Source organism: Rutidosis leptorrhynchoides, chromosome 9 (assembly GCF_046630445.1).
Source record: "Rutidosis leptorrhynchoides isolate AG116_Rl617_1_P2 chromosome 9, CSIRO_AGI_Rlap_v1, whole genome shotgun sequence".
Lineage (NCBI taxonomy): Eukaryota > Viridiplantae > Streptophyta > Magnoliopsida > Asterales > Asteraceae > Rutidosis > Rutidosis leptorrhynchoides.
Window position 1 is genome coordinate 32,506,509 of NC_092341.1, and position 19,885 is coordinate 32,526,393.

The window sequence follows — 19,885 nt, forward strand, 5'->3', positions numbered from 1 at the left end:
ATTTCCATGGATATATAAATATCTAGATATTTTTACAACCTACAAATATCTAGATTTTTCTTTTACATTTCAATTTCTAGATTTTTCTTTCATATTCTAATATCTAGATATTTTCTTATACATATTAATATTTAGATATTTTACATATATACATCTACTAATTCCATATTATTTTATAATACCAAATTTGCATTGTATTTTAACAATCCACGCCACACAAAAATAATTTAGTTATGCTCCTTAATGAACCCGTTTTAAAATTCTTAGACTGCATTTTCCAATAAAACCAATCACTACGAAAAAAGTAACGAAGATTTGGGACATCGTCAATTTCAAAAATCGAAATTTCTCCACAAATTACTCTCAATTCACAAAGATGATGAAGACCTTTTACCTTAAGACTCTTCAATTCCTGATAACCTAAGTTGAGGTTTATCTTCTCGAGTAAGAGACAAGTAGCCAGTAAACGATTAAGAGTCTTTTCACTTATTATCACGCCGATCAGCTTCAGTACTCGTAGGTTCACACACTTGATCACAGGATTATTACTAATGCGGATCTCTCCATGAACGTGTACTTTTAAAATTTTTAGGTTTTCTCCGTAGAATATCTTATCCAAAAGCGTACACGGAAGAACGCTCTGGAACTGGAATACGAGGGAAAGTTCTGTGAGATAATGTAAGCAAACGACTGAGAAAATCCATCTTTCAGGAATAGAAGCCAGACGACTGGAGATGTCTAATTGAAGGCCAAAACGTTTGATCGGTAAGTCATCCTGAAGATACCTTTTCAAGGTACGCTCCATTAATTTCATGTACCGTCTTTCTTGATCTTCACAGATATACTTCATTGTTAAGGGTCTATGAAACCTTAAGGTAGGGTTTGTAGACCAAGCATGTAACCATGACTTGGACAACAAGCAAGTGCGTGCAGCATCTTCTTGAGGCAATAATGCCTGTATACGGTGAATCAACTCCACCGGAACAACATATTCCGATCTTTTTACTTTCAACATCTTCGAAGAAACCAGCAAACCAAGTAACCAACCTGGGTTCGTATACCAATATTAATACGATACTAATCTAATAAATATTTACTTTAAGAATGAATTTTACCTTTTAATTCTTCGATCAACGTGGTTACTGCTGCAGCAAGTTATCCACACTGTTGAATTATATAAAAAGATATGATCCACGTTAATTACAGTTTGTATTGCATTCCGGTTAGGTTTGCATTGCATTGGTCGAGAATATATAGATCGAGTTACATGTATATACAACTTTACATAATGAAGTCTACACTAAATATGTATAATATCTCGTCCCCTACTTAATATAAAGCAAAATTTGAGTAGTTTTGTATAAACAATTCTGGAACCGAGTTAAGATCTAATTAGTTTCCGTATATCTTATAATAAACTGATTGTTAACTCCGATATTTTAGGCCCCAATAACTAGGAATTAAATTTATTCCCGTATTTAAATAAGGGCAAATGGTCTGAAAAGATAATCAAAGTCACTCAATTTGACAATAGGTAATCCCCAATTTGCACAAGTCCGAAAAGGACTGCAATTTAATTTTTGCTCAATAAAAGGATTACGTGTAAAAAAAATTTAAAATTGAGGTAATATTCGTTAAATAAATATAAAATTGAGGTAATCGTCGTCAAATGCATTAATGGTCGTTAGTCAAAAATATAAAATTGGTCCCTCAAGTTTGAGAAAAAATTGCACCATATGTCCTAAACTCAAATTGGTCCTTGTACAAAATTGGTCCCTATACAATACAAAAATACATATCAGATCTGCAACCATTTACATCACTCAGATACATGAATCTTAACTGAAATCGATCCTTCGAGAATCATCACAACAGCTCAACAAAAACGAATTTAAGGAGAATTGATTCGAGTTCTTAGTTCGTGTTCGTTGACGACCGATTTGGCCTCCGGATCATTCAGTAATGATTCTAAAAAATGTAACAATGCAGAAATGATCTAATTCATGTCGTGAATCTGTACGCCAAATCTCAGAGATCAATTCGTAAAAACGAGGACGAATTTTTTGGTCAAACATTCGGATAAAAAGTCAAACGGATCTTCATGAATCAAATTCGAAATCTGTGTTGTGATTCAGGTTATGATGATGATTCACGAGTATTCAGTGATGATATTTCAACAATTTTCATGAAGGATTCGAGGTCTAACAACATCGTAATCGTCATATTATATTTTAGGTTCATGAATATGAACATCGACGTTGTTCATGGCCAATTCATTGATGACTCTAGTATTTGAAGCTGTTCATGCCTTTCTTAAATGCTTACACGAAAACTACTGAACTACCAGAAAACTTGTGATTGATTTGGTTCATAGCTTCAGATCTGGTGCAATCTTCTTGTTAATGATGATGATGATGTAAAGGACTAGTGGTGCAATCTTTTAAGAAACTTCATGGACCAATCATGTATTTTTGACTAACAATCGTTAATGAATTTGACGATGTTACCTTTTCGGGCATAAGCTAAAAATCGTAATCCTTTTTGGGCTTGTGCAAATTGGGGGTTACATTGATTGTCAAATTGAGTAACTTTAGTTAACTTTTCAGGTCATTTTCCCTTTAAATAATTGATATGATACGTACTGGAACTTAAAAAGCTGCATTTTCTGTTATTGTCTTTTGGTAACTTTTAATAGCCACGAATTTGCTTTAGTTTTCAAGCTAATCTTGGCCCTATGGTTTTACTTACATTGTCTGACGTAGTGGCAAACCGAACTTGTAATAACCCAAAAATTATACTACAGTAGAACATAGCTTACCACAGCCTGTCTGCCATTAATTATAAACATAAGTCAACACTCTAAAGACTTATGACGTGCACAAGATGATTGAAGTGACAGCGTATAGGAAATGGGTTGCAAAGAACCCGCAGGAACCAACTCCCACGGGCTACTGTTGCATGCTCATCAACGCACAGGTATCTTAGACAAGAATCACAGGATTCAACTAAACCGATCAAATGATACTATAATGATTCCTGAACTGAACTAAATCTATATCAATCACCAAATTTCATTAAAACAGTCAGAATCTTCATAAACATGAAGAACAATTACAAACTTATAAACCTGAATTCCTTGAAATTTCGACAAATTAAACTTATATATAATTAAAATTTGACCTAGTAATTGTTTTTTATATCACCTTTTTAATGCTTTTGATGCCCTAAACTCTTCCTAACATCAAATAATTTTCATAATTCACTTAAAAGTCAATTTGAACGAAAAAAAGTCTAACTTACGATAAACTAATCAAACCTTGAATTTAAGTAATTAAAGCTCCTTATTCGATCTATGAGCTAAAACAAAGCTAATGAATCAGCTAACTCGTCACTGTTTTAGAAATCCTATATTTTTTATTTTCTCATAAAATGTCAACAATGGTTTACTGCTGAAAATCACTCATCTAAACAAGAATCTTTTGTTTTGAATCGATTAGGATATTTCTAGTGTACTCTCAACACGAAAGCCTAGAGAATCCTGTAATATTATCCTGTTGGGTAAAGATTTACAATGGTACTATTTATTCAACCCAAATAGAATTGAATGACTATCGTCACTATTTCATCGTTTACAACCAACCTTAACAATATAACCCATTATATTGATTTCATCAATATAGTACATCAGACAGAGTTCTCTAAACAGAATCTGAACTGAAGAATTGCAACAATAAAAACAGCTATATCAATTGCATACTAGGTCACCAAAAATTTTTGCATTAACAGGGCCCGAACGTTATTTCAACCCACACTTGCCAGATTATCTTTAGTCAATCGACTCTTAAGTTTCTCAAAGAACAAATACACAATACAAGATTGCTACTCTGACACCCAAGTAAGCACAATACACAATAAAAGAAGAAAGACTATGTTGTTCCAATAAGGATCATATTATACATCGAGCACAAGATCAAAAGATGGATGAGATACACACGATGAATCAAAGTTAAACGAATAAAATACTAAACGTCGAGTTTACAATCAATTTAAACAGAAAAATATCGGTTGGGCCAGAGGAGATCGAGCATGATATCCCTTATGCACTGAAATCGCCAAACAACCCTCCTAAATTAGGGTATACACTCTTATCCACTCTTAGCCCTAATGAACACATGAAACTCATATATATAGTGATGTGATATTCGTTCGCACAGAAGAGTCTTTGGTTCGTATGAAAGAGTTGATATGACAACTTGCGCAACGCACCCACACTAGAGGAAGCGAGGATATAATTGTTTGAGACAAACTTGCGAGAAATAAAAGAAAGCAAAATAAAATAACTGATAACACGATGATTTAACGTGGTTCGGCAAAACCCTGCCTACGTCCACCCCAAGAGTTCCCTTTATTCTTATAATATAAAAGAACCCGATACAAGAAAAAGTACACTATAAGTTAACCCTAACCCAAGCCCCTTAGATTTTAAGATAAAATCTAAGTTTTCCGTACACTCTTTTACAATCCTTACAAGAATAAACTCTCGGCTTCACAAATAAACACACTCCGTTGATAAACCAATCAACTATGTTTTTCTTTTTCTTTGTGATACTCTAAAATGAAATCCATGCACCTCCTTTTATAGTTGAACTTGTATGTTAGGAAGAAGACTTCAAATTGGCTACTCTTTCCGTTTATCATTTGTTTAAACAAGTTGTTAACAAGTTGTAAAATCTGGTGCATTCTTATTTGACCATGCACAAAGACAAATTCAATTCGATGTCTTCATCATGCAAAAGACAATTTGTATTTGTCTACTAAATGTTTGTCATTATTTGGACTATTGTCCAACAATCTCCACCTTGACGAACATTTATCTTCTTTGTCACTGAAAATACTATCACCTAGTACTTTCACCATTGGCCTCCGTTATCACCGCTGCACACACCTTGAATCTTCTCGGTCCTGTGAACCTGATTCAAATAAAACAGCCAATAAACATGTGCAGCTGACCCTGTCAACTTACATAGTTGACTCCGGAGAGGAGTCTCAAATCACCTCTCCCACAGTACGATTTTCCTTTTCACCATCGCCTAACTTGATCAAACATGTCGTCACATGTTCCCGATCAATTTCCCGTGTGCACACTTTCCAAACCTTCGAGATACGAGTACATCTAGTACTCCCCATCAGACGATACAAACCCTCATACTTCTCTCCAATCATCAGGACCTTCTCGCCACGTGTGATTTTCATAACTCCACCTACGGCCGAATAGCCGTATCCTTGAGAATCTAACTGGCTTAAGGAAATTAGATTTTTGCACATCTTTGGTGCATATGCCACGCCACCAAGTGTGTAAGCAGCTCCGTGAAACAATTTTATTTTCACCATGCCAACACCCTCAACATCACATGTTGAACCATCACCTAAAGTCAGCACCCCCGCTTTCTTTAATATTAGCTTATCAAAATAAGCTTTCTTGGAACACACATGCATCGTACAACCAGAATCTAAAATCCATTCATCTTGAGCAGAAGTAGAACCTTTGGAGACTGTGAGAACATCTCCTAAATTAACCGACTCATTAACTGCTACTGCAGCTGATGAACCCCCAGATTTTTCTTCACCATTCTTCCAGAGTAGACAATCCTTCTTGTAATGACCCCACTCTTGACATTTGAAGCACTGGACACCCTTCACACCGTCTCTTGATCTGAACCTACTTTTATTACTAGATCTCTTTTCAGCAAACCTTCCCTTTCCATGACCAACCATAGCAAACTCATGCTCATAACGGCCATCAGATCTTTGTCTCTTATCCTGAGATAAAAGTGCCGGCACTACCTCCTCCATCTTTACAGTAGCCTTTCCGTAAAGAACAGTAGTAACTAAAGTATTATACGAACTGGGAAGAGAGGTAAGAAGAATAATGGCCTTATCTTCTTCCTCAATATTAACCTCAACTTTTGCAAGTTGATCCACCAGACCGTTAAACACGTTCATGTGTTCAATGATATTCCCGCCTTCCTCCATCTTCAATCGATAAAGATCACGCTTCAAGTTCAGCTTTGTGGTCATATTCTTCCCGAGAAATAACTTCTCGAGGGCCACCCACAACCCCGTTGCGGTTGTCTCGCCACTGACATTATTAATGATCTTATCACTGATGGATAGGCGAATGGTACTGACACATCTTTCTTCGATGTCATTCCAATCGTCATCCGTCATCTTTTCTGGCTTTCCGTCCTTTTTACCCTTCAACGGCTTTGCCAAGCCCTGTTGAACCAGGACATCCTTCACCCTTGCTTGCCACAAGGTGAAATTCCTAGTTCCATCAAATGGCTCCACCTTAAACTGCATACCGCTATTTCCCGCCATCTCAAACCAAAAAATATCCGATAAACCTGGATACGCTCTGATACCACTTGATATGATAACTTGCGCAACGCACCCACACTAAAGGAAGCGAGGATATAATTGTTTGAGACAAACTTGCGAAAAATAAAAGAAAGCAAAATAAAATAACTGATAACACGACGATTTAACGTGGTTCGGCAAAACCCTGCCTACGTCCACCCCAAGAGTTTCCTTTATTCTTATAATATAAAAGAACCCGATACAAGAAAAAGTACACTATAAGTTAACCCTAACCCAAGCCCCTTAGATTTTAAGATAAAATCTAAGTTTCCCGTACACTCTTTTACAATCCTTACAAGAATAAACTCTCGGCCTCACAAATAAACACACTCCGTTGATAAACCAATCAACTATGTTTTTCTTTTTCTTTGTGATACTCTAAAATGAAATCCATGCACCTCCTTTTATAGTTGAACTTGTATGTTAGGAAGAAGACTTCAAATTGGCTACTCTTTCCATTTATCATTTGTTTAAACAAGTTGTTAACAAGTTGTAAAATCTAGTGCATTCTTATTTGACCATGCACAAGACAAATTCATTTCGATGTCTTCATCATGCAAAAGACAATTTGTATTTGTCTACTAAATGTTTGTCATGATTTGGACTATTGTCCAACAAAAGAGATCACTCATTCTTACATATGACGTTATGCTCAAACCAGACCTTTATCCGCACGAATGAGACTCGCATTCGTGCGAGTGAACCTTCATTCACATATGCCCTTGCGAATGAGGAGTTTCAACGTCAATCTAGGTGTCCAACATCTATAGATAGAATTAATAATTTTTTTGCCAGACTACGGACATCCAAAAATATGCATCAAAAGGCTAACCCATAACTAGCCTTAGATTTGGCCGTCTTATAAAAAAAATGTAATAATGAGTTATAACAAAATATAGATATGAATAATAACCATACAGAATGAAATACGGAGTAGTATAGTAAATCAAGTAATAATATAATCAAACAGAATTGAAGATGAGCAGATTCTACTATTGAGAACACCAGTTTAGTTTGAACTCAATTTCATCTAACTCGACCAAACCAATGGTTGAAGTATTCACTAGAATTTTCCATGTTCCATCTGAAGGATCTTTGATCTCAACTTCTTTCAGATCACAAGGCATTTTCATCATCTTCATTATTAGAATGTTGATACTGTACTTATATGACCTGAAATTGAAATTTATGTAATTTGGACGACAAATCGTAAAAAGGGCGTCAAAGAATGAGGAATGATCCCAAGCGTAATTACTCAAACACGCTGTCTCTAGGGATAGTTTTTGCACATTTGAAGATGGAAAACAAACCTCTCTTTTTAAAAGATCAACATGAATGCCAAATGGGCTTACAGATGGATGTGCTTCAAGCGTTATTTTAATGTCAAATTTGCTTGATGAATTCAGTGCTTCCCTCATCTTCCGAAAGAACTTATCGTCAACAGGATCCCTCAGCTTTAGTATAAGTTTAATTTGTTCGGTATGATCATTAACCGTTGGTAACAAGATATCAGGCATATTGTTGCTTTCGTACTTGAAATATATCAACTTTGGAACGTCAACTTGTACGCTGATGATCTTCTCATATTCCCCTAACTTAATGATCAACCTCTTCAATGAGACACTTGCAATATTCAATACCTTAAGGCGTGTGTTCTTAGTTTCAAGGTACAAAGTCTCCAAGAATGTTAATTTCCATTTAATCATGTCAAAGAATGTATCGTTTAAATTCACGTCACAAAAATAAAATTTACTTATGCTTCCTAAAGAATCCGTGTTAAAATTCATAAACTGCTGATACCAGCTAGCCGAATCACTACGAAAAAAGTAACGAAGATTTGGGACATCATCAATTTCTAAATTCGAGATTTCTCCTCTAGTTACTTTCAATTCACAAAGATGATGAAGACCTTTTACCTTAAGACACTTCAATTTACGAGAATCTAAATCGAGGTTTATCTTCTCGAGTAAGAGACAAGTAGCCAGTAAATTATTAAGAATCTCTTCACTTATTACCACACCGATCAACTCGAGTACTCTTAGTTTCACACACTTGATCACAAGATTACTACTAATGCGGGTCGTTACATGAACATGTACTTTTAAGATATTTAGGTTTTCTCCACAGAATATCTTATCCAAGAATGTACACGTAACAACGTCAAGACGAAATTTGAGGGAAAGTTCTTTGAGATGATGTCCGGAAACGACAGAGGAAATCCATCTTTCAGGGATAGAAGCCAAATTACTGGTGATGACTAAGCGAAGATCAAAACAATCGATGGGTATGTCATCCTTAAGATACCTTTGCAAGGCATGATCCTCTAATTCCATGTACTGTCTTTCACGTACTTCACAAACACACTTCATTACAGTTAAGGGTCTATGAAACCTGAAAGTAGGGATTGTAGACCAAGCATGTAACCATGACTTGGACAATAAGCAAGTGCGTGCCACTTCTTCTTCAGGCAATAATGCCTGGATCCGGTGAATCAAGTCCACCGGAAAAACAGATACAGATCTTCTTTTTACTTTCAACATCTTCGAAGAAACCAGCAAACCAAGTAACCAACCCGGGTTCGTATACAGGCCAATATTAATAAAATATTAATCTAATAAAGTTTTACTTAGAAGAATGAATTTTACCTTTTAATTCTTCGATCAACGTCGCTACTGCTGCAGCAAGTTATCCACACTGTTGAATTATATAAAAAATACACGTTAATTACGGTTTGTATTGCATTCCGGTTAGGGTTTGTATTGCTTTGGTCAAGAATATATAGATCGGACATGTATATACAATTTTAATGAAGTCTACACCATATATGTATAATATCTCGTCCCTTACCTAATATAAAGCAAAATTTGAGTAGTTTTGGCTTGTATAAACAATTCGGGAACCGAGTTACGATCTTTAGTTTCCGTATATCTTAAAATAAACTGATTGTTAACTCCGATATTTTAGGCCCCAATAACTAGGAATTAAATTTGTTCCCGTATTTAAATAATTGATATGTTACGTACTAAAACTTAAAAGCGGTATTTTCTGTTATTGTCTTTGGGTAACTTTTAATAGCCACGAATTTGCTTTAGTTTTCAAGCTAATCTTGGCCCTATGGTTTTACTTACGTCTGACGTAGTGGCTAACCGAACTTGTACTAACCCAAAAATTATACTACAGTAGAACATAACTTACTACAGCCTGTCTACCATTAATTATAAACACAGGTCAATATACTCTAAAGACTTATGACGCGCACAAGATGATTGAAGTGAAAGCGTATAGGAAATGGGTTGCAAACAACCCCGCAGGGACCAACTCACGGGCTACTGTTGCATGCTCATCGACGCCCGGGAATCTTAGACAGGAATCACAGGATTTACCTAACCGATCAAATGATTATATAATGATTCCCGAACTGAAATTAAAAATCTATATCAATCATCTAAAATTGTCAGAATCTTTCATGAACGTGAAGAACAGGTACAAACTTATAAACCTGAATTCCTTGGAATTTCGACAATTTAAACTTAAATCTAATTAAAATTTGACCCAGTGATTGTTTCTATATCACTTTTCAAAGCGTTCGATTCCTTAACCTATTCCTAACACCAATTAATTTTCATAATTCACTTAAAAGTCAAATTGAACAAAAAGTCAAACTTATGATCAAGTGATCAACTAATGAAACCTTGAAATTAATGGATCTAAAGCTCCATATTCGATCTATGAGCTAAAACAAACCTAGTGAATCAACTAACTCGTCATTGTTTCAGAAAAAAACTATGTCAATGATAGTTTTCTGCTAAAAATCACTCATGACTCATCTAAACCTAGTGAATCAACTACAACAACAACAACAAAACCCAATACCACATAAGTGGTGTATGGGGAGGTGAGATGTAGACAATCCTTCCCCTAGTGAATCAACTATACGTTTAAATGTTGCATGCTCATCGACGCACATTTATCTTAGACAGGATTTCAATTCGAACAAGTACACAATATATTTTAGAATAAACAATAATTCCACACTACTTATCTTCATACATGGTGTAGGTAAATGCAAATGCTATTCAAGGCAACATAAATTAGTGACAGATAAATGCTTTTATCTATTTCATTAAAAAAGTTTTCTAAAACAGCATCTGAACCAAATAACTGCAGCAATAAAAACAGTTATATCAACTGCATAATACTAGGTTACCAACATAATTAGCATTAACAGGTACGTATATTGTAACTAGCTGACATAAAACCTTTTCATCTATAGTCGATCGACGCATAATTTTCTTGAAGAACAACTACCATAAAAATACTATGATGTATTTACATTATCCTTCTCTGCACACTCAGACAAAATGAGATCTCTTAAAGCATGTTGGACCTGCAAGTCTGCAACCATTAATCAATCGTAAGGGACGGCCAGATGTGATGAGCTTCGGTGACAATTGTGTTATCGGGCTTGAGTAACACCGTACCTTTGCCTTCTCATTGTTAACATGTAGAGCACACAAAATCAAAATGAGCCTGGAAAACGATTTGTCTGAAGATATACTGTTCAACCAATCATCATACATATTGAACCGAACCATTAGTGGTTCTGATGCCTCGAGAATCAGCTCACCAAATTTCTCGATTCTCAAACATACTTGAAATGGAAGTCGCAACTCGTTTCCCTTAATAACAATGTGAGGATTTAGGACCCAACAATAAGAGTAAGTTCCAGAAAAATCATCCTCCCACAAAGACAAACGAAGACAATAACAAAGTAAAATATGAACGCGATAATTTAACTTGGTTATATGTAATCAAAGGTCGATTACTTTAATCCACGGACCAAACTGGAGAGATTTTATTGATAAATATCGTGATACATGGTATGAGTTACATTAGGGTATTTATATAGGCATGCCATAACAAGGAAACAACTTAGGGACCAAGAAAACTCGATTTTAAAAACTTTGGCCGTCAGACCCTGGTTCGCGATCGCGAGGCTCACCAAGCCTATATTCTCGCGATCGCGAGATATGCCGCGAGCAAATTCTCCAACCGCGAATCCAGCTTTCCACTTCGCTAGCTTCTTCCTCTTCAGCAATCGCGAGCAATATGCTCGCGGTCGCGAGATTCTCTGTTCCTTCGTTTTGTTCAAGCTACTTCACTCCAACAATCTCCCACTTGAAGGAGACTTTAACAAAATCCAATCTAAGTCAACCCAACACTAACCAAGGTGGCATAATTTCAGCTCAAGTATGATGTCACGTATCTCGAATTTTGTTAGCATTGATGTATTCACACTATTTTATCATTAAATGATATCTCTTAAAGTAACTTCGAACTGCATCGAAAGGGACCTTAACTTTCATCCGGATGTGAAACAAACCAGCCGTTTTATATAACATGAATTCGTAGACTTATGAGGCTTACCTTCACCCATTAATGCTTGATGGAATGACCAGATGTGATGAGGCTCGATGACATTTGTCTTATCGGGCTTGCATAACATATTTTCCTTCTCATTGTTAACATTTAAAGCCCGCAAAATCAAAATGAGCCACGCGAACGATGTATTTGAAGAGATACTAATCTTCAACCATCATTCTCTTCATTGGTGAAGAGAAGGACAAAACCATTTACAAATGTAGACTTATATACCATGGTATAATAGCTTCATAATGTTATTCATAGAAGCAACAGGTATCAATAGCGAACACTTTGAATCTTTCTTGAGAAGGGCTTTGCGAAGAGAGGCAACAAAATGCTGAGAATGGCCATGTCTATGTGGATTAGTCTATGTGGATTAGTGGTCTTAGCAAGAATTGGTTGCAAGTAACTTTGACCAAAAGAACCATACCAAAAGCAAAATGTAAGTTGTACGCAAGATCTATGATAATCAACATATACACAGATTTACAAATGAGCATGTAATAAGAGAAGTACGCAACTCCATTTATATACCTTGTGCTCGATTATAAGTGTGAATGTTGTCCACACATGTATCCCTGGTAGAATACTTGATATCGTTGGTATTTTGACCCAATAGCCAACCCACACCATGTACACCCATTTTGCAACCTCTACGAAGAACTGATTGTCACGTAAAAGATATACTTTCAGATATCGTTGCCCTGTCATCGGATTGAATATGACAAGAGCACCGTTAATAGGTTTTCTTATAACATTTCCTTCAAAGTATTGTGGATGGTCATGGTTGATCATATACATAGCATTGTATATGTATATTTTATTTGTCAAAAGCCAAGAGCAGAGTTATGCGGACTATAATGCAAAGTCATGAAGTATCCGCTGAAAATAAGCATAGGAGCTGTATTTACGCACTAATCGGGGACTCCGGTTCAATCCGCCGAGTTTTCGCGGAAGGATAAGCAATCCGTGGATCGCAGTTATCTCGAACACTATAAATAGAGAGCTTGGCCTCTCATTTATAGGTTGTTGATTCTCTGCCATTTGCCCAAGCCTTTGTAATTTTCGCTTGTGATCTTGCCCAAGGGACTTTATACATTGCGCTAAAGGTGAATTATGCTAATTGACAATCAAGACCGGGTCGGGGTGGTTGATCACTTGGTAGTTAAAGTGAAAGACGATCATCGGGGCCCAAAATAATCATCAAACATTCCATCCTCCATTACAATCTTATTGCACTCAATCCGTAATTAAGTAACATCGCTAATTAAGGATTGATCAATTGGCGCCATCCGTGGGACACGTTTTACGAATTAAACTGAAAAAATTTTGTTTTATGCCGTTAAAACAATTAATTCGACGGTTTAATTTCAATCGTGTTTTTGTTGTGATGATTTGCAGGTGCATACATCTAAAATCGGCGGTGAATTGCTTGAATGCTTAGAATTATGAGTAATATTGGAAATAATAGTGATGTAGTGGTCGCTGTGCGAGCGAATGTCCAAAAAAGAGGAAAAAAGTGAAAGTCCGCTAAAATGTATCATAATTGGCAAGTTGCGCCAATTAGTTTCCCGAAAATGCAGAGCGATGATTTCTCTGAAATGCCGATAATGGTATCGTGCAAAATCGCGGAAGCTGATATCACAGTCATGAAAGTCCATGTCGACAACGGCAGTAGCGTTGATATTATTTACGAACAATGCTTCGCTCAATTTCCAGAAAGTATTAAAACAAACCTGCAAACAACCGCAGTTTCACTAACCGGTTTTGCAGGAGAATCTTCATTACCTATAGGTGTTTTGTCATTAAACATCGAGTTAGCTGATGTTAATGATGACGCTTTGGTGCGACAAGCGCGATTAGATTTTTATGTTATGCGAGCCTCTTCTCGCTATAACATGTTGCTGGGAAGAACCGCTATAAGTAAATTTGGAATTGTCCCGTCTACAATTCATGGCATGATTAAGTTTCCAACATATAAGGGAGTTGCCACAATATGTTCAATGAGAATTATGCCTATTTGTGCGGGTGTTAATGTAAAAACCACAGGGCAAGAACCTGTTGATGGTGCGGATGCTATAGAAATAATTAATCCCGCATATCCAGAACAGAAAATCAAAGTAGGACGCAATGTTAGTGCGGATACTAGAAAACAAATTGTGCAATTACTTGTCCAGTATATGGATGTTTTTGCCTGGTGCGAAAACGATATGACTGGTGTTCCGCGTCATATTGCGGAACACAGGCTTAATGTGAATCCAGCTCTAAAACCAGTAGTGCAAAAGCGAAGGGGTATGGCCCCAGATCGCGTAAAATGGTTGTGTGAAGAAGTAACAAAATTGGTAAGAGCCGGAATTTTGAGTGAAGTCCAATACCAATCATGGATTGCGAATCAAGTATTGGTGAAAAAACCTGATGGTTCTTGGAGAATGTGTATTGATTACAAAGATTTGAATAAAGCGTGCCCCAAGGATAACTATCCGCTTCCAGAAATTGATCTGAAAGTGGAATCTTTACATGCTTTTCCATATAAATGTTTTTTGGACGCGGCAAGAGGATATCATCAGATTCCTATGGCGCAAGAAGACGCAGATAAAACCGCATTTCATACGGCAAAGGCATATATTGCTATATCATGATGCCTTTCGGTTTAATCAATGCGGGCGCGACATATTAACGGTTGATTGATACCGCGTTTGGTAAACAAATAGGGCGTAATCTTGAAGCTTATGTAGATGATTTAGTCATCAAAAGCACGACGCAAGAGCGAATCATTGATGATATGCGCGAAACATTTAACAGACTGCGAAAAATAAACATGAAGCTTAATCCGCTAAAATGTAGTTTTGGCGAAACGGAAGGGAAATTTTTGGGATATCTTGTTACAGAACAAGGTATTCAAGCTAATCCAAAAAAGATCGCGGCTATAGAAAATATGACCGCGCCGAAAACGGTCAAAGAAGTGCAAAGTTTGACGAGAAAGCTAGCAGCATTAACGCGCTTCTTGTCTAAAGCCGCGGAAAGGCAGTTGCCATTTTTCAAAACCTTAAAAGGTTGCTTGAAGCAAAAGAATTTTGTTTGGTCCAGCGAAGCAGAATCTGCGTTTCAGGAGATGAAAAAGCTGTTAAAAACTTTGCCTACACTAACAGCGCCGGTTCATGGCGAAACTCTTTATCTTTATATCTCAGTAGCAAACGAAGCTTTTGGCTCAGTTTTGATCGCGGAAAGGAACAAAATACAAAAGCCAGTGTATTTTGTTAGTAAAGCTCTTACGGGGAGTGAAATAAACTATGCACCGATTGAAAAGTTTGTGTATGCGCTCATTTTAACAACGCGAAGGCTACGAAGATATTTTCAAGGGCATCCCGTGCATGTATTAACTAATCTGCCAATCAGGCAAGTCTTAACAAAGCCAGAGATATCTGGTAGACTCGCATTATGGGCAGTAGAATTAGGTGCTTATCAAATATCTTACCTTCCGCGTAGCGCTGAAAAAGGACAAGTTATGGCGGATTATCTCGCTGAACTGTCTGGAGAGTTGGAGGTAATTAACGAGCGAACCGCACTAAAACCTGAACACGGTGAAACTTGGGATTTATTTACTGATGGTGCTTCGTGTGCAGAGGGTGCAGGTGCGGGTTTAGTTTTGGCAAGTTCAAGCAGTGAAGAGCATACTTATGCTCTGCGGTTTAATTTTGACGTAACAAACAATGAGGCAGAGTATGAGGCATTGCTTGCAGGTTTAAATATTGCGTGAAAAATGAATATTGTTAAGTTGCGTGCATTTACGGATTCGCAGCTAGTAGCGAATCAGTTTAATGGATCTTTTGACGCGCATGATCCCTCTATGCAGAAATACTTGCAGTTATTGAAAGAAATGGCAGTGCGATTTGAGCATTTCGAACTCGCGCAAGTGCCAAGAAGCCAAAACAAAAAGGCGGATGCGTTGAGCAAATTGGCTGCTTTAACGTTCTCGCACTTTCAAAAACAAGTATAGGTTGAGGAATTACCAAGTAAATCAATAGATAGTGACTTAATGGTTGCATCTGTTACAGAAGAACAGCAAAATTGGATGGACCCAATTCTACAATATATCCGCAGAGATATTCTGCCAGATGATGGTCGCGAAGCCCGTTTAGTAAGAGAGCGAGCACCGATGTATATCATCCAAGATGATATCTTATATCGCAAATCATATTGCGGGCTAACGATGCATTGTGTTGGCCCAATCGAGGCAGAAATGATTATAGAAGAAGTGCATAATAGTATTTGTGCACTGCATTCAGGCTACAAAACTATCGCAACAAAAATTATGCGAATGTGATACTTTTGGCCATCCCTATACCGCGATGTAGCAAAAATTGTTAAACGCTGTAAAAGTTGCCAAAGGCATGCTCCGCAGAATCGAATGCCGAGGCATGATATGATTCCTGTTAATTCACCATGGCCGTTTAATAAATGGGCTATTGACATTGTAGGGCCATTTCCTGCAGGCCCTGGAAATGTTAAATTCCTAATTGTCGCGATTGATTACTTTACCAAATGGGTTGAAGCTAAGGCGGTTCGCACTATTACTGGTGTGCAAATGCGAAGTTTTGTATGGGAATACATTGTTTGCCGATTTGGCATTCCGCGAGAATTGGTTAGCGATAATGGTGCTCAAATAGCGAAAGATCCTTTTAAGACATGGTGCACTGATTTAAATATTATACAAAAATTTACATCAGTGGCGCACCCACAGGCTAACGGTTTATGCGAAGTAACCAATCGTGACATAGTAAGCGGTATTAAAAAGAGATTATGTGAAAAGAGAACAGGTTGGGTAGATGAATTACCCAATGTGTTATGGGCACATCGCACAACATTTAAGAAAAGCACAGGTGAAACACCTTTTAGCTTGGTGTATGGTTCTGAGGCAGTCATTCCTGCGGAAATTCTGGTACCAACGCATAGAATAGTTAACTTTGAAGAAGAAGCAAATGATGCTGCGTTGAGCGAAAACCTGAATTTCATTGAGGAGCGGCGATTAATGGCTGCTATTAGAGAAGCGAATAATAAGCAGCAAATTGCTAAGTATTATAACAAAAGAGTGCGTGTTTTGTCTTTCGCTATAGGCGAATGGGTGCTGCGAAACAATGAAGCAAGCAGAGCAGAAAAGCTTGGCAAGCTGGGTCCTAATTGGGAAGGCCCTTATCAAATTGTGGCAATTAATGCCGCAGGTTCATATAAGCTCGCGGATATGGAAGGGCGAGTTTTACCTAATGCGTGGCATGCTGTTTTGTTAAAGAGATATTACGCGTAGTTTTGCGAAAAATATCAAAGATATATGTACAAAGTGCGACATTGGATTCAAGGCATATGGCTGATATGCTTATTAGGTGTTTTTGTTTTTTATTTTTTTTTTCAAGTCTTGATCACGCTTGTAGGAATTTTAAAAATAAGCACTTGTAAAAATACGCGAAAAGCTTATTTGTGAAATACGAATAGTTATGAAATGTTTTAAAGATTGTTTCATAATGATTATAGTATTTCGCAGTGTTTAAATAGCAAAGTGATGAAATTGCCCACTTTTGCATGCGAATTATTGCGAAAGGAATTTTATATCCTAAGTATTTGATTTTGTCAATGCTTAGATGCTTCGCAATGCTAATTAATTGCCTAAGCATCGTTTCGGCGGACTTAGAAGATTCATAACGTATAAGCATATACGCATACAGATTGTTTCACAAAAGTACGCATTTATTATGTGCACAATAATATATGTTGGAAATTGCAAAGGACAAGTTTGTGTTATTGATAGTGTTCCAAATGAACATATATTTAGTAGCAATATCGTTCCAATATGTAAAGTTTTTTAATGTAATTTCCTTATTTTTAGTTGTAATAGTTAAATAAATAAGTACGAAGACGAAAGACGCAAATCGCTCGAAAATGAAGATTTAAAGACAAAAACGAAGATTTGAAAGACCAAAACGTCCAAAAAGCTCAAATGTACAAGATACAATTCAAAAGGTTCAATTTATTGATGAGAAACGTCTAAAAATGACAAGAGTACAAGTTACAAAACGCAAAGTACACGATATAAAATTGTACGAAAGGACGTTCGAAAATCCGGAACCAGGACATGAGTCAACTCTCAGCGCTCGACGCAACGGTGTAAAAATTACGAGTCAACTATGCACAAGAATAAAATATAATATTTAAATAAATCATAATAAGAATAATATTAAATAATAAAAAGTTGTTAATTGAGCATAGTTCAGGGGTCGTAAATGAAAATTCAATTTATAATTTGGCCTATAAAAGGAACGATCTATGTAACGATGAGGGGGAGGAAGAATTTTTTTCCGATCTTTTTTCTTCGATCAATTATCAATATCAATTATCAATATCTATATTCTATATCTCTATCATAATGTTAATGTAATAAGATATAACAATAATCTTAATTTTAAGTTTAAATTATGATAATAATAAGATTTATGATAGAGATCATTTGAGTGTGTAAGTCGAAATTCTGTCCGTGTAACGCTACGCTATTTTTAATCATTGTAAGTTATGTTCAACCTTTTTACATTAATGTCTCGTAGCTAAGTTATTATTATGCTTATTTGAGCCGAAGTAATCGTGATGTTGGGCTAAAATATTAAGACGGGGTTATTGAACTTTGTACCATAATTAAGGTTTGGGCAAAAGACCGACACTTGTGGAAATTGGACTATTGACTATTAATAGATGGGGGGTATTGTCTAATTGAGTGACAACTCATTGGAGTCTGTCGAACCTATCTTCAAATTAATTAACCTAATAATTAATAATGATTATGGTTGTCCTATTTAGTGACGTTCATATGGAATCTATTATAATCATTTAATTAATCAATTGGGTTGGGTAATTGATTATTCATTCTGATAAAGTGGATGAATTAATATTCATAAACTAATTAAAACAGGGGTGGATTACATACAGTGATAACTGGTGTAATTGTTGACAGAAGTGATAACTGCGTCACAGTTTAAATCCTTAATCAGTTGGAATATTTGACTTCGGGTATAAGGGTAATTTGACGAGGATACTCGCACTTTATATTTATGACCGATGGACTATTATGGACAAAAACCAGATAGACGTATCAAATAAACTAGGACAAAGGACAATTAACCCATGGTAATAAATTAAAATCAACACGTCAAACATCATGATTACGGAAGTTTAAATAAGCATAATTCTTTTATTATATTTCTCATCGTATCTTTATTTACTGTCATTTTATTACTCGCAATTTTATTTACTGTCATTTTATTTATTGTCATTATTTTACGCACTTTAATTATCGTCATTTATCTTTACGCTTAAAATATAGAATCGACAAACCGGTCATTAAACGGTAAAACCCCCCTTTTATAATAATATTACTACTTATATAATTATATATATTTTGTATAAATATAGTTGTTAAAAATATAGTAAGTATCACCAGCTCCCTGTGGAACGAACCGGACTTACTAAAAACTACACTACTCTACGATTAGGTACACCGTCTATAGTGTTGTAGCAAGGTTTAGGTATATCCCATCCGTAAATTAATAAAACTTGTGTCATATTTTGTAGTATTTCCTAGTAAAAAATAATACTATTTCGTACCCTCACGCTACATCATCAAGTTTTTGGCGCCGCTGCCGGGGAGCGCTAAAACGCTATATTTTTAATTATAATAATATTGAAATAAAATATAATAATATAATAATATTGAAATAGAATATAATAATATAATAATATTGAAATAGAATATAATAATATAATAATATTTAAGAATCAAAAATTTATACGTAAATTTTAAAAAAAAGTCGTATTTATTAAATACTTCAGGGGTATATTATGTAACTTATAATTAATAATTGATATCATGTCGCTTTCATGTGAATAGTAAATTAATTAATTTATTTTCATTTACTATTCATGAATAGTAAATGAATTAAAAAAAAAAAAGTTTTGAAAAAAAAATTATAATTATAAAAAAATTATTAATTTGTAAAAAAAAATC

At 35.8% G+C, this 19,885-nt stretch overlaps 1 pseudogene; it reads right to left on the bottom strand.

The window, feature by feature from the left end:
- Positions 1–19,885, bottom strand: part of LOC139867915 (pre-mRNA-processing-splicing factor 8A-like) — a 114,841-nt pseudogene that overhangs the window by 84,767 nt on the left and 10,189 nt on the right.